This window comes from Oncorhynchus gorbuscha, linkage group LG21 (genome assembly GCF_021184085.1).
Source record: "Oncorhynchus gorbuscha isolate QuinsamMale2020 ecotype Even-year linkage group LG21, OgorEven_v1.0, whole genome shotgun sequence".
NCBI lineage: Eukaryota > Metazoa > Chordata > Actinopteri > Salmoniformes > Salmonidae > Oncorhynchus > Oncorhynchus gorbuscha.
The window spans coordinates 49,201,338-49,212,312 of NC_060193.1; the positions used below are offsets into that span (position 1 = coordinate 49,201,338).

The 10,975-nt window shown below is 42.0% G+C and overlaps 1 long non-coding RNA gene across 2 annotated transcripts in view; it reads right to left on the reverse strand.

Annotated features, from left to right (window-relative positions):
- LOC124008738 overlaps positions 1 to 6,713 on the reverse strand; it is a 44,576-nt gene extending 37,863 nt beyond the window's left edge. Inside the window, exons 1-2 of one of the 2 annotated variants that reach the window (XR_006834149.1) lie at positions 6,562 to 6,713; positions 2,387 to 2,476 (exon numbers count right to left, since the gene is read on the reverse strand). This is a non-coding gene — a long non-coding RNA (uncharacterized LOC124008738). The remainder of the gene's footprint in view (positions 1 to 2,386; positions 2,477 to 6,561) is intronic. The other variant, XR_006834148.1, reaches the window with a different exon arrangement.
- Between the last annotated feature and the right edge of the window lie 4,262 nt (positions 6,714 to 10,975).

Here is a 10,975-nt window from a genome sequence, read left to right on the forward strand (position 1 = left end):
CTGTGTCATGAAACATGGGCCGTGGTGGGCTGTTGTGATATAGTTGTTGTGACTGTCTTCCGATTTATCTTCCTGAGACAGTGCTACCCGCCTCTGCATACTCATCCTGGACACTGTATCCTCCATGCATACAACTCTCCAGAACGACTCACAACAATGCCCTACTTCACCGTAATCACCTTACTTACGGTACAATAAACATGCAAATGAATAAGTAAAGGGAGAAAACCAAAATCAAGGGAATCTACGATGAGATCAATACCAGGGCACTCCAGGTTATGTAGGTTGATTTGGCTGCGGTACTGGTTTGACTGAAGGGAGATTGAACTGGGGCGGCAGCAGAGGAGAAGGTGATAGGGCAGGGTTCCCCAACTGAATTTGACCCACGGGTGGTTTTATACCCCCCCCCCCCCCACAAAAAAAAACAAAATTCTGCGCAGAATCATATATTTATATGTATTTACATTTTCATTGTTGGATATGACTGTAAAAACACCAGTTATTTCTATTTAGGTAACCTGTTCCCAAGTATTCTCATGCATAATAGATAACAGAGACCGAATACAGACACTTGATTGTATACAAAGCAAGGTTCTTCCGGTCAAATTGCAGTCTACAAATGATTTGTAATTATGTCCCGGCCGTCCTACCATCCGCTCACAAATAAATCAGACCGGGGCTGAATCTAGATGATCCCTGTTCTAGGGCCTTGGAGGCTGACAGATGGAAGGGCCAGATGACGGGCATCACCAGATTGATGTCTCACGGTGGGAGCCGTGGCTCACACCATTTAAGCCGTGAGAACACTCAGGGTTCACATTAGCACCCATTTGGGCATGTGTGTGTGTGTACACGTGGGAGCGAGATTGAGTGTGTGTGCATGCGTGTGAGAGAGATGAATGTGTTTGTATGTGTGTTTGTGCGCGCATATGTAGGTGTGAGAAATAGTGTGTTTGAGAGATAGTGAGTAAGTGGGACCCCTGCACCTCTCATCCACCTCATGCAAAGGAACTAGCTCACAGTTTCTGGGACTACCTACAGCTCCCCCACTCACTCCCTAACACTGGTCCCTATGGTTTTGGTTCTATTGAGTAGCCATAGTAACACGGAAAATCGCAATGGAAGAGCTGATTTAGAAGAAACACTGTAAATGAATGTGTCATCAAGAGGCGTGATAAAACCAGGAACTACTTTTATCACAGCCGGTGAGAACAATGACCCAGTAACAAACCACAGATTAACACATTGGCACTTCACCGTTTTCAACTTTATCTGAGGGATATTTGCTCTCACTCCCCAATTGAGAATCTCAACACTGCCTTTTGAAACCAGACAGAAAAAAAGCTCGGAGGCATACTCCTGAGACCCTGCTGACATTTCATCATAAGAAAGAAATAGTGTTTCAGAGGAGCTCGACACGGAGTGCTCAACACGCATCCGGCTTTGACACGTGGAACACTTCGGAATATTACAGCAGATATGCTGTGCTTTGCTAAAACCCCATCAAGCCAAAAATGTGTATTACACCAGTGTGACAACCAATAGTTGATGTCTTCTATGTGACGAGCTAAAGCGCTAACGCTAACTTCATGCTGTCTCTTCAAACATGCATGAGCTGACTAGGGGCATTCTGGAAATACATGACATCTGCCTCTGATTCCACATCGCATCCATTCTGCAAAACTGTTTCAGTCATGATGAGGATGACTGCGGAAACCCGCAAAAACTGTAAATCCCACTGCTGACACCAACATGCGTTCCAAATAGCTTTGTTTACGAGACAGTGATTCTTCTTTAAAGGGATAGTTTGGTATTTTTATATGAAGCCGTTATTAAAGGTTTGGTTCACTCACGTTACTGAGGAATGTTGGACCAGGTCACTCTTCAAAAAATAGATTTGACCTCAATGAGACTAACCTGGAAAAATATAGGGGGAAAAAACTATGAAATAAAACTACTTCCCCAGAGCCAGGTGAGCTGTACCCGAAGACTTCCGGTCTTTGCGCTAATGCTAGTTAGCATTGGCTCACAAAACTACCACTAACTTCCTTCATACTGGACGCAGATGCATGGAAACGGTATCCACGAGTTCACCTGACGTAGATAAAGGGCCTCAAAATCCCAAACTATCACTTTAACTCGTCGGGCTGCGACAACACTTAAAAATATTAAGTGGCCCTTATACGGGCTAGGTACAGTTTCCACCACTCTCCATTTAGCCGGCGCCAGACCTGTAAATCATTGTTATGTTTTATGGCACATTTCTTCCACAATGAGCAGTAACGGGAGGTTTGTAAGGCGTCTCTACCACTGACAGAGAAACATTCTCTGCTCTTAAATTGATCTCAGAAGACCATATGGCGTGTCTTCTGCCTACAAGACTTACCGTATATTGGCTGAGAATATTGAGTCTCCACAGGGAGCCTTCGGAGGGTATATGTCCGCCATGCTCAGTACCGTCAGCGATACGTCCTCCCTATTCAACATTCAACAACAGCCTTGTAGGTAAAGGATTTTTATTCTCTGTGAAACAATATTTAATATATTAACTGCAGGTCTTAAATAGACAATTAATAGATCAGGCACTTCATTAATGGTTAAGGTATCGCATGTAAATGTATTTTGAAGAGGGAAGATCGAAAAATGGGCTTGGATATCAAACATCAACACATGATCAATACCAATCTCACTTCTAGGAATGTGGATCTCGGAAAATGTTTGAGTGAGGAGTCTTAGCCTGTGTACCAAATTGCCGCCTATTCCCTACATAGTCCACTACTTTTGGCCAGAGCCCATTGGGCCCTTATAGAAAGTAGTGCACCATACAGGGAATAGGGATGCCGCCCAAGATTCCTCTCTGTGATTTACCTAGACCACGAACATGCTGCAATTCAAATGATTTTGATCGATTCCAATGTCATTCAGGGGTAAGCCAGACACAGCAGGGGTTCAAACTCTAGAACCCAGTTCCTACATTTAAACAAAACTATGCTACATTTTATCTCTGGGACCATCAGGATGACAAATCATTGCTAGATTATTGAATGTAAGTACATTATTTACCTTCAGAGGTGACTGTATCAAACCAGTTGCCGTGAAAAAGTGTTTTGTTGTTGTGCAGTCTCCTCAAACAATAGCATGGTATTTTCTCACTGTAGTAGCTACTGTAAATTGAACAGTGCAGTTCGATTAACAAGACTTTCTACCCATATAAGACATGTCTATGTCCTGGGAAATGTTCTTGTTATTTACAACATCATGCTAATCACATTAGCGCACGTCAGCTCAACCGTCCCATGGGGGGGACAGAGATCCCTTAGAGGTTAAAAGTAACTAGTCACCGCCCCTTTGAGTGAGGTCAGAGAGCATGTCAGCCTGCTGGAGCTGTATAGAATTACGGGTTAAGAATCAACATATCAGACCAGATAGACATCAAGCTGCAGCTCACGTTAATGTGGTTTAAACTTTGATTCTCAACACGAGGTAGAGACGATAAAATTACCTCCAGGACAATCGCTGGTACAGCTGATTAGCTGTCCTAAGGAAAGTATCTAGAAAACCGGATTTAAGTGGGACCATTCTATTACTGTCTTCAAACCATTGTGTTCTACTACTCTCATCACCCCACTGGGAACCATTGTTACGGCTGGCTAGCCATCTTTAAATAAGCATCTTCTAGGATGAATGGAAGTAGAATAAACTCAGTAGCTCTGTTCTGGACTACGCGATAAGTCACCAGATACCGGGCGACGGCAGAGGACAACAACAGTAGGAGACGGGTGGGGACCCCTTTTGGACAATCAGAGACTTACAGGCATGCCGCGAAAATGCCCAACTCCTTTTCCAAGAATGCCTGGTTCCGACAGAAATACACGAAGTACCAAGACATTTACACGTAAATACATTCATGATTTCTTAGTCCAAACAGTTGGCGGTTCGTGTGCGAAGTATATGATAATTGTGAAAGTAATTTCTTAATCTACCAAAGTATTATGTCTCTGTCCCTCTCTGCCCCCCCCATCTCTTTTGTAACAAGCCTCCATATGGTGTCAGTCCTCTAGAGACCTGTTTTTACTATATTAGGTGTGTATGCATATCATGTGTTACCATATAATTAGCTAGTAAATAAGTAATTCAACCATTTGTGTAGTATTGAGTCATAAGTAAGGCTCGGGTTTTAGTAGATGCAGGAGGTTACGACTGTTCAGAATGATGATTAACAAGTTGATTATGATTAATAAGTTGACTGTTTGTAGATGCGATTGGTTAAGAGTTTAATTCGGGAGATGGTAACTCTTTAAAGAACCGCTCTTGTGGTGCCCCAAATCCTAATGAGTTAATTGTTACATGATTCATTTAATCAGGTAACAATTAAAAAGTTCTAGAAACAATTCTATAATCACATCCCTCTCTTGACAAAAACACTTTCACCATTTTTAATGTTTCATGCACAGCACATCAGATGGGCACTTCACACATATAGTGTGTATGACATCACAAAATAACAACCAAACTGACATCAGCTTTTTTAGGTCATCTCTGCCCATTCCTCACGTTCTATGTTAGAAATATTGTTCCAATATTCGCTTCAGAATGTGTTAGAGTTTAGGCGGGAAAATGTCTGTGTAGACAAAGACATTCTTTCAGTGAAGAGGGAGAGGGTGATAGCTGAATGTTCTGTCCTTGAATTACAACAGGGCGTGAGCTGTCAAACTCCCACCAGTTCCTTTCTCTCCTCCCCCCTCTTCTGGTGAGAGGGGGTCTGGTTGAAGTTATTTACTGCAAAGCTGATTTGACCTATTCAGACTCATCCTCTCAGGACATGGATCTGTGGTATTCTTGACATAGGCCACACTTGTATTCAGCTATAAGAATGTATTTCCAAATTCCAATCTCACTAGTGCAACTAAAGGTACTTTCATACTGGCTGGATGTGTATCAATCCCCTACAGATTGCCTTGTAGGGGTTCTGACTTTGAAAGCATGCCAAACATGTGTTACAGGGATATAGTCTAACATTCTGCAGGTACATGCTAAGCATTATGGGATGAACCGGCCTCTAAAAAAGTGAAACTAGAACTTCTGCCTTTTATTTGCAGTACTTGTTAGCTAAATCGATTCAAACCCAACCTACTGTACACTTCTATTCGGTATGAAGGCAACAATTGCCATTTATTTCCTCCCAGATATGTTTTGGATTGAAGATTATTCCAAAAATGTGTTACTCATCAATAATTTCCTGGTCGTTTGTGGTGGTATTGGTACAAGTCAGTGTATTGTACTCTACCCCTGAGGGTATAAAACCTTTACAGGACTTCTCACACCACAAGGGGAAAGGGGGCAGGGCTGTCTGTCAGTCAGAGTGAGACTCAGGCAGTGCAGCTCTGACCTCCGGCACGGTCCTTCCTTTCAGAGGAACAAAAAAGGGAATACTTGCCCAGAGGAATTATTTCTGGGTCATTGAAGAGCATTTTTGATTCTGCTCATTTTGGTTGAGAGACAACATAAAATAATGTTCTCGTAACCTTATACGGATGCATACAGTACTGAATTTAAACCCAAAAACTGTAAGTGGAACGAACAATATTAGACCAATCTTCCGTTGACATCAGCACATGATTTGTGAGGAATATCTGAGTTTGAGCATGAATCTGAAGTTAGAATTCAACATTTAGTCTTGCTTGATATTTCCGCAAACATTCAGTTGAGGCTGGACTGAAAACTGTCGTTTTGTCTTATATTGTCTTGTCATTTTGCTTTTCCCTCTGTTCGTTTTCCCCCTGCTGGTCTTTTTAGGTTCGTTCCCCTTTTTCTCTCTCCTTCCTCTCTCTCTTCTCTATCGTTCCGTTCCTGCTCCCAGCTGTTCCTATTCCCCTAATCAATCATTTAGTCTTCCCACACCTGTTCCCTATCTTTTCCCTGATTAGAGTCCCTATTTCTCCCCTTGTTTTCCGTTTCTGCCCTGTCGGATCCTTGTCTATTGTTCACCGTGCTGTGTCTGTGTATCGCCCTTTGTTGTTTCCCTCAGATGCTGCGTGGTGAGCAGGTGTCTGAGTCTGCTAAATGCCTTCCCGAGGCAACCTGCAGTTCATGATCGAGTCTCCAGTCTGTTCTCGTCATTCAGTTTGTGCTTTATGATTGTATATTTACTTTACTGGATTAAAGACTCTGTTTTCGCCAAGTCGCTTTTGGGTCCTCATTCACCTGCATAACAGAAAACACTATCCCCATAGTACAATCAAGCGACCTTTTTTCAGTAATGGGCATTCCAAATCTTTTCAGTGAGCCACATCATTTTGCCCTGTTCACGTAAAAGAACCGCATCATTTGGCTCCCAAAGGGCTCTTCATTCAAAATGCTTTTAAAAAATTGCCGTAGAACCGCCAAGAAATGCTCCTCTCTAATGTAAAGCCCAAAACGTATTCTAACATTATGTCAGAGCGTAATATGCACGTCCATATACATGTTTTTTTATAGCTTGGATAAGAATGACGTGCTCTTCCCACTATTTCTTTCTAAAGTGAGGATTAACCATCTTCAGGAAATGATTGTGTAACTTACCGACAGATAATCGTTGTTTGAAGCTCCACAAGCGGTAGTAGCAGTATGCAAATCACTGGCAGGTCTGATGCAAGATCACCAGAAAAGGGCATGCACAGAGCTTCATTTGCCAGACAGACGTTAGCTGGATGAGGAAGAGATACGAAGAGGTACAAGACAGGATTCCAGAGGGAGTGGAACAAAAGAGCCTCCACCTGGGAACCCATACAATGGGTGTACATGCCAACAAAGAATGACCTTCAACTCGCAACACAGGGCCCTGTCTGAGAATGTCACAGATAACGCGTGCCATCACCAGACTGAACTTCCAAGAGCTTTTCTCTGCAATGAATAACATCCATTGTATTCAAATTGAAATAATTGCTGGGTGTACAGTACACACAATCACACTCAAATCAAGAGAAATAACCAATTCCCTGAATGCTAATAGTTAATCATCCATTTAATCAAGCAACTAATTTTATCATTTTGGGGTGGCAGGTAACCTAGTGGTTAAGAGCATTGGGCCAGGAACTGAAAGGTTGCTGGTTTGAATCCCCGAAGCCAGCAAGATAATAAATATGTCGATGTGCCCTTGAGCAAGGCACTTGACCTTAGATAAGTAAATGGGATTTGAACCATTTTTAATGCAGACTTTACAGAATATTTTGGAAGAGTAATTTATGTTCTTCCATGCAGAAGAGAATGGGCTCTTCATCATTGTCCATCAATCATTTCAAGAGCAAGTTTTGTGGATGTAACGGTTTTCTGTATGTGAAGGAGAGTCAGACCAAATTGCGGCGTGGCTATTGCAATCCATGTTTAATGAAACAAAGTAAACACGAATCAAATACAAAAATGTAACACGAAAACCAAAACAGCCTAATACTGGTGCAAAGTAACACAGAGACAGTAACAAGGACAATCACCCACAAAACCCAACACCAAACAGGCAACCTAAATATGGTTCCCAATCAGAGACAATGACGAACACCTGCCTCTGATTGAGAACCATATCAGGCCAAACATAGAACTAGACAAACTAGACATGTAACATAGATTGCCCACTCAGCTCACACCCTGACCAACCAAAACATAGAAACATACAAAGCAAATTATGGTCAGGGTGTGAAAGTGGAGTATTTTACCAGCAAGCTGCCCAAATGCAAAGTAATCCTACACATAGGAACATTACTTGCAAAGCAAGCACATCACAGTACAATATAACACTGTCATTTCAAATACTCTTTGTTGGCTGGCATTACTATATGTTCCTTAATTTGTTTCTCATAGAAAACTGAGATCTGAAGTATTTATTTGACCACCTGCCCACCTGTTTTGAATTAAGTACCCCTCTCCAAGCTGAAGCACTAGGCGAATAAGAACAATGAAAATTCCATATCATTCTTGAAAGGTGTGTTCCTCACGCCTCAAGGAAATAATTAAGAGTGGACTCTCTTTGGAGCTGTGCAATGCCTCCCACTGCGTATGCAAAGTGAAAGGAGTGATAGAGACTAGGTCTGCATGATCGAACAGCATCCACCACTTGAAATGTGTCATGTGCACTGATAGTGCTCAATAATAAATCACATACAATCACATTCACTCAGAGTTATGGCATAATCATACAGAGCGGATGGCTTGCTTGACCACAGTTGCAGCCTTTTTTGCTGTTTTAAATGAATCATAATGGTTATTAAACTACTAGACCGTAACCAACACTACCACCTTGATAGTCAGTTTTGACCCATTGGTGATGAATGATATCATATTGCACTAGAAACGCCCTCATGGGAACGTAACCCATATCATCATTTATTCAATATGTATAAGTCTGCAATCAAGAACTAGCTCAAATTATTAATTTACTTATGATGAAAAACAGAAAATTCCGAAAATCAATCGTACATCCCTAATTCAAAATGTGTTGAATAAATATCAGAGAAAATAGTCTTCTGTTTGTCCTGACTTCCATGGTCTTAGTATGTACAGTTGAAGTCAAGAGTTTACATACACTTAGGTTGGAGTCATTAAAATTGTTTTTCAACCACTCCACAAATTTCTTATTATCAAACTATAGTTTTGGTAAGTCGGTTAGGACATCTACTTTGTGCAGGACACAAGTAATTATTCCAACAATTGTTTACAGAGAGATTATTTCACTTATAATTCACTGTATCACAATTCCAGTGGGTCAGAAGTTTACATACACTAAGTTGACTGTGCCTTTAATTACACAGCTTGGAAAATTCCAGGAAATTATGTCATGGCTTTAGAAGCTTCTGATAGGCTAATTGACATAATTTGAGTACCTGTGGATATATTTCAAGGCCTACCTTCAAACTCAGTACCTCTTCCTCATCATGGGAAAATCAAAAGAAATCAGCCAAGACCTCAGAAAATAAATTGTAGACCTCCACACATCTGGTTCATCCTTGGGAGCAATTTCCAAACGCCTGAAGGTACCATGTTCATCTGTACAAACAATAGCATGCAAGTATAAACACCATGGGACCACACAGCTGTCATACTGCTTAGGAAGGAGATGAGTTCTGTCTCCTGGAGATGAATGTACTTTGGTGCGAAAGGTGCAAATCAATCCCAGAACAACAGATGCTGGAGGAAACAGGTACAAAAGTATCTATATCCACAGCAAAACGAGTCCTCCTATATCGACATAATCTGAAAGGCCACTCAGCAAGGAAGAAGCCACTGCTCCACAACTAACATAAACAGCTACAGCTAGACTATAGTTTGCAACTGCACATGGGGACAAAGATTGTACTTTTTGGAGAAATGTCCTCTGGTCTGATGAAGCAAAAAATAGAACTGTTTGGCCATAATGACCATAGTTATGTTCGGATGAAAAAGGGCGATGCTTGCAAGCCGAAGAACACCATCCCAACCGTGAAGCACGGGGGTAGCAGCATCATCTTGTGGGGGTGCTTTGCTGCAGGAGGGACTGCTGCACTTCATAAAATAGATATTGTCACGAAGAAGGACAATTGTGGGGATATGTTGAAGTAACATCTCAAGACATCAGTCAGGAAGTTAAAGCTTGGTCGCAAATGGGTCCAAGCATACCTCCAAAGTTGTGGCAAAATGGCCCTGACCTCAATCCTATAGAAAGTGTGTCGGCAGAACTGAGAAAGCGTGTGCGAGTGGCCATCACAAAGACCTGACCTCAATCCTATAGAAAATGTGTGGGCAGAACTGAAAAACTTGTGCGAGCAAGTAGGTCTACAAACCTGTGTCACGAAGGGTGGCTTCCCTTCCCGGGCAGGTGGTGCTCAGCGGTCGTCGTCACCGGCCTATTAGCTGCCACTGATTGTCTTTCCTCCCCCTCCTTGTATGTTTATTGGTAGCACCTGTTTATGTATGATTAGTTTGTCTTTATTAGACAGCCGGCCCGCCTGGTTGTTGTGCGGGATTATTTCAGTGTAACCTTCGGCTCTGTTGTAGAGGTACGTGTTAGTGCCTGGTCGTAATTTTTCCGTTGTACATTTTCATTCCCTGTGTTTGGGGCCGTTACTATTGAGAGCACCCTGTGGTGCGTTGGTGCTATTAAAGACGCACAGCATTGCACTCTCTGTCTCCTGCGTTTGACTCGACACCCACGACACCCTGAGCATTACAACCTGACTCAGTTACGCCAGCTCTGTCAGGAGGAATGGGCCAAAATTCACCCAATTTATTGTTGGAAGCTTGTGGAAGGCTACCTGAAATGTTTTACCCAAGTTAAACAATTTAACGGCAATGCTAACAAATACTAAGTGAATGTATGTAAACTTATGACTCGCTGGGAATGTGATGAACGAAATAAAAGCAAAATAAATAATTCTCTACTATCATTCTGACATTTCACATTCTTAAAATAAAGTGGTGAATCTAACTGACTAATGACAGGGAATTTTTAATATGATTAAATGTCAGGAATTGTGAAAAACTGAGTTTAAATGTATTTGTAACATACTGGGTGTGTGAGTATGAAGTCAGGCACAGGGAAAACAGAGAGTTCAATATAGTGCTCTTTTTAATGCACACACTGTGAACCACGGCCAAAACCAAAATGCCCCAGACACGGGGAACGAAAACAGTCCAGCACTATATACGAACATACAACACGTTCGTCTGTAACAAACACCAGGGTTACAATAATCAATCCCGCACAAAGAAATGGGCGGGCCAGCTGACTAATAAAGCCCAACTAATTACAACCAACTCAAAACAGGTGTAATCAATAAACACATAAGGAGGGAGTGAAAAGAATCAGTGGCAGCTAGTAGGCCGGTGACGACAACCGCCGAGCGCCACCCGAACGGGAAGGGGAGCCACCTTCGGTCGGAGTCGTGACAGTATTTGGCTAAGGTGTATGTAAACTTCCGACTTCAACTATATATAGCAAGGTTGTATTAATCTTTTTCAAATAAATGTA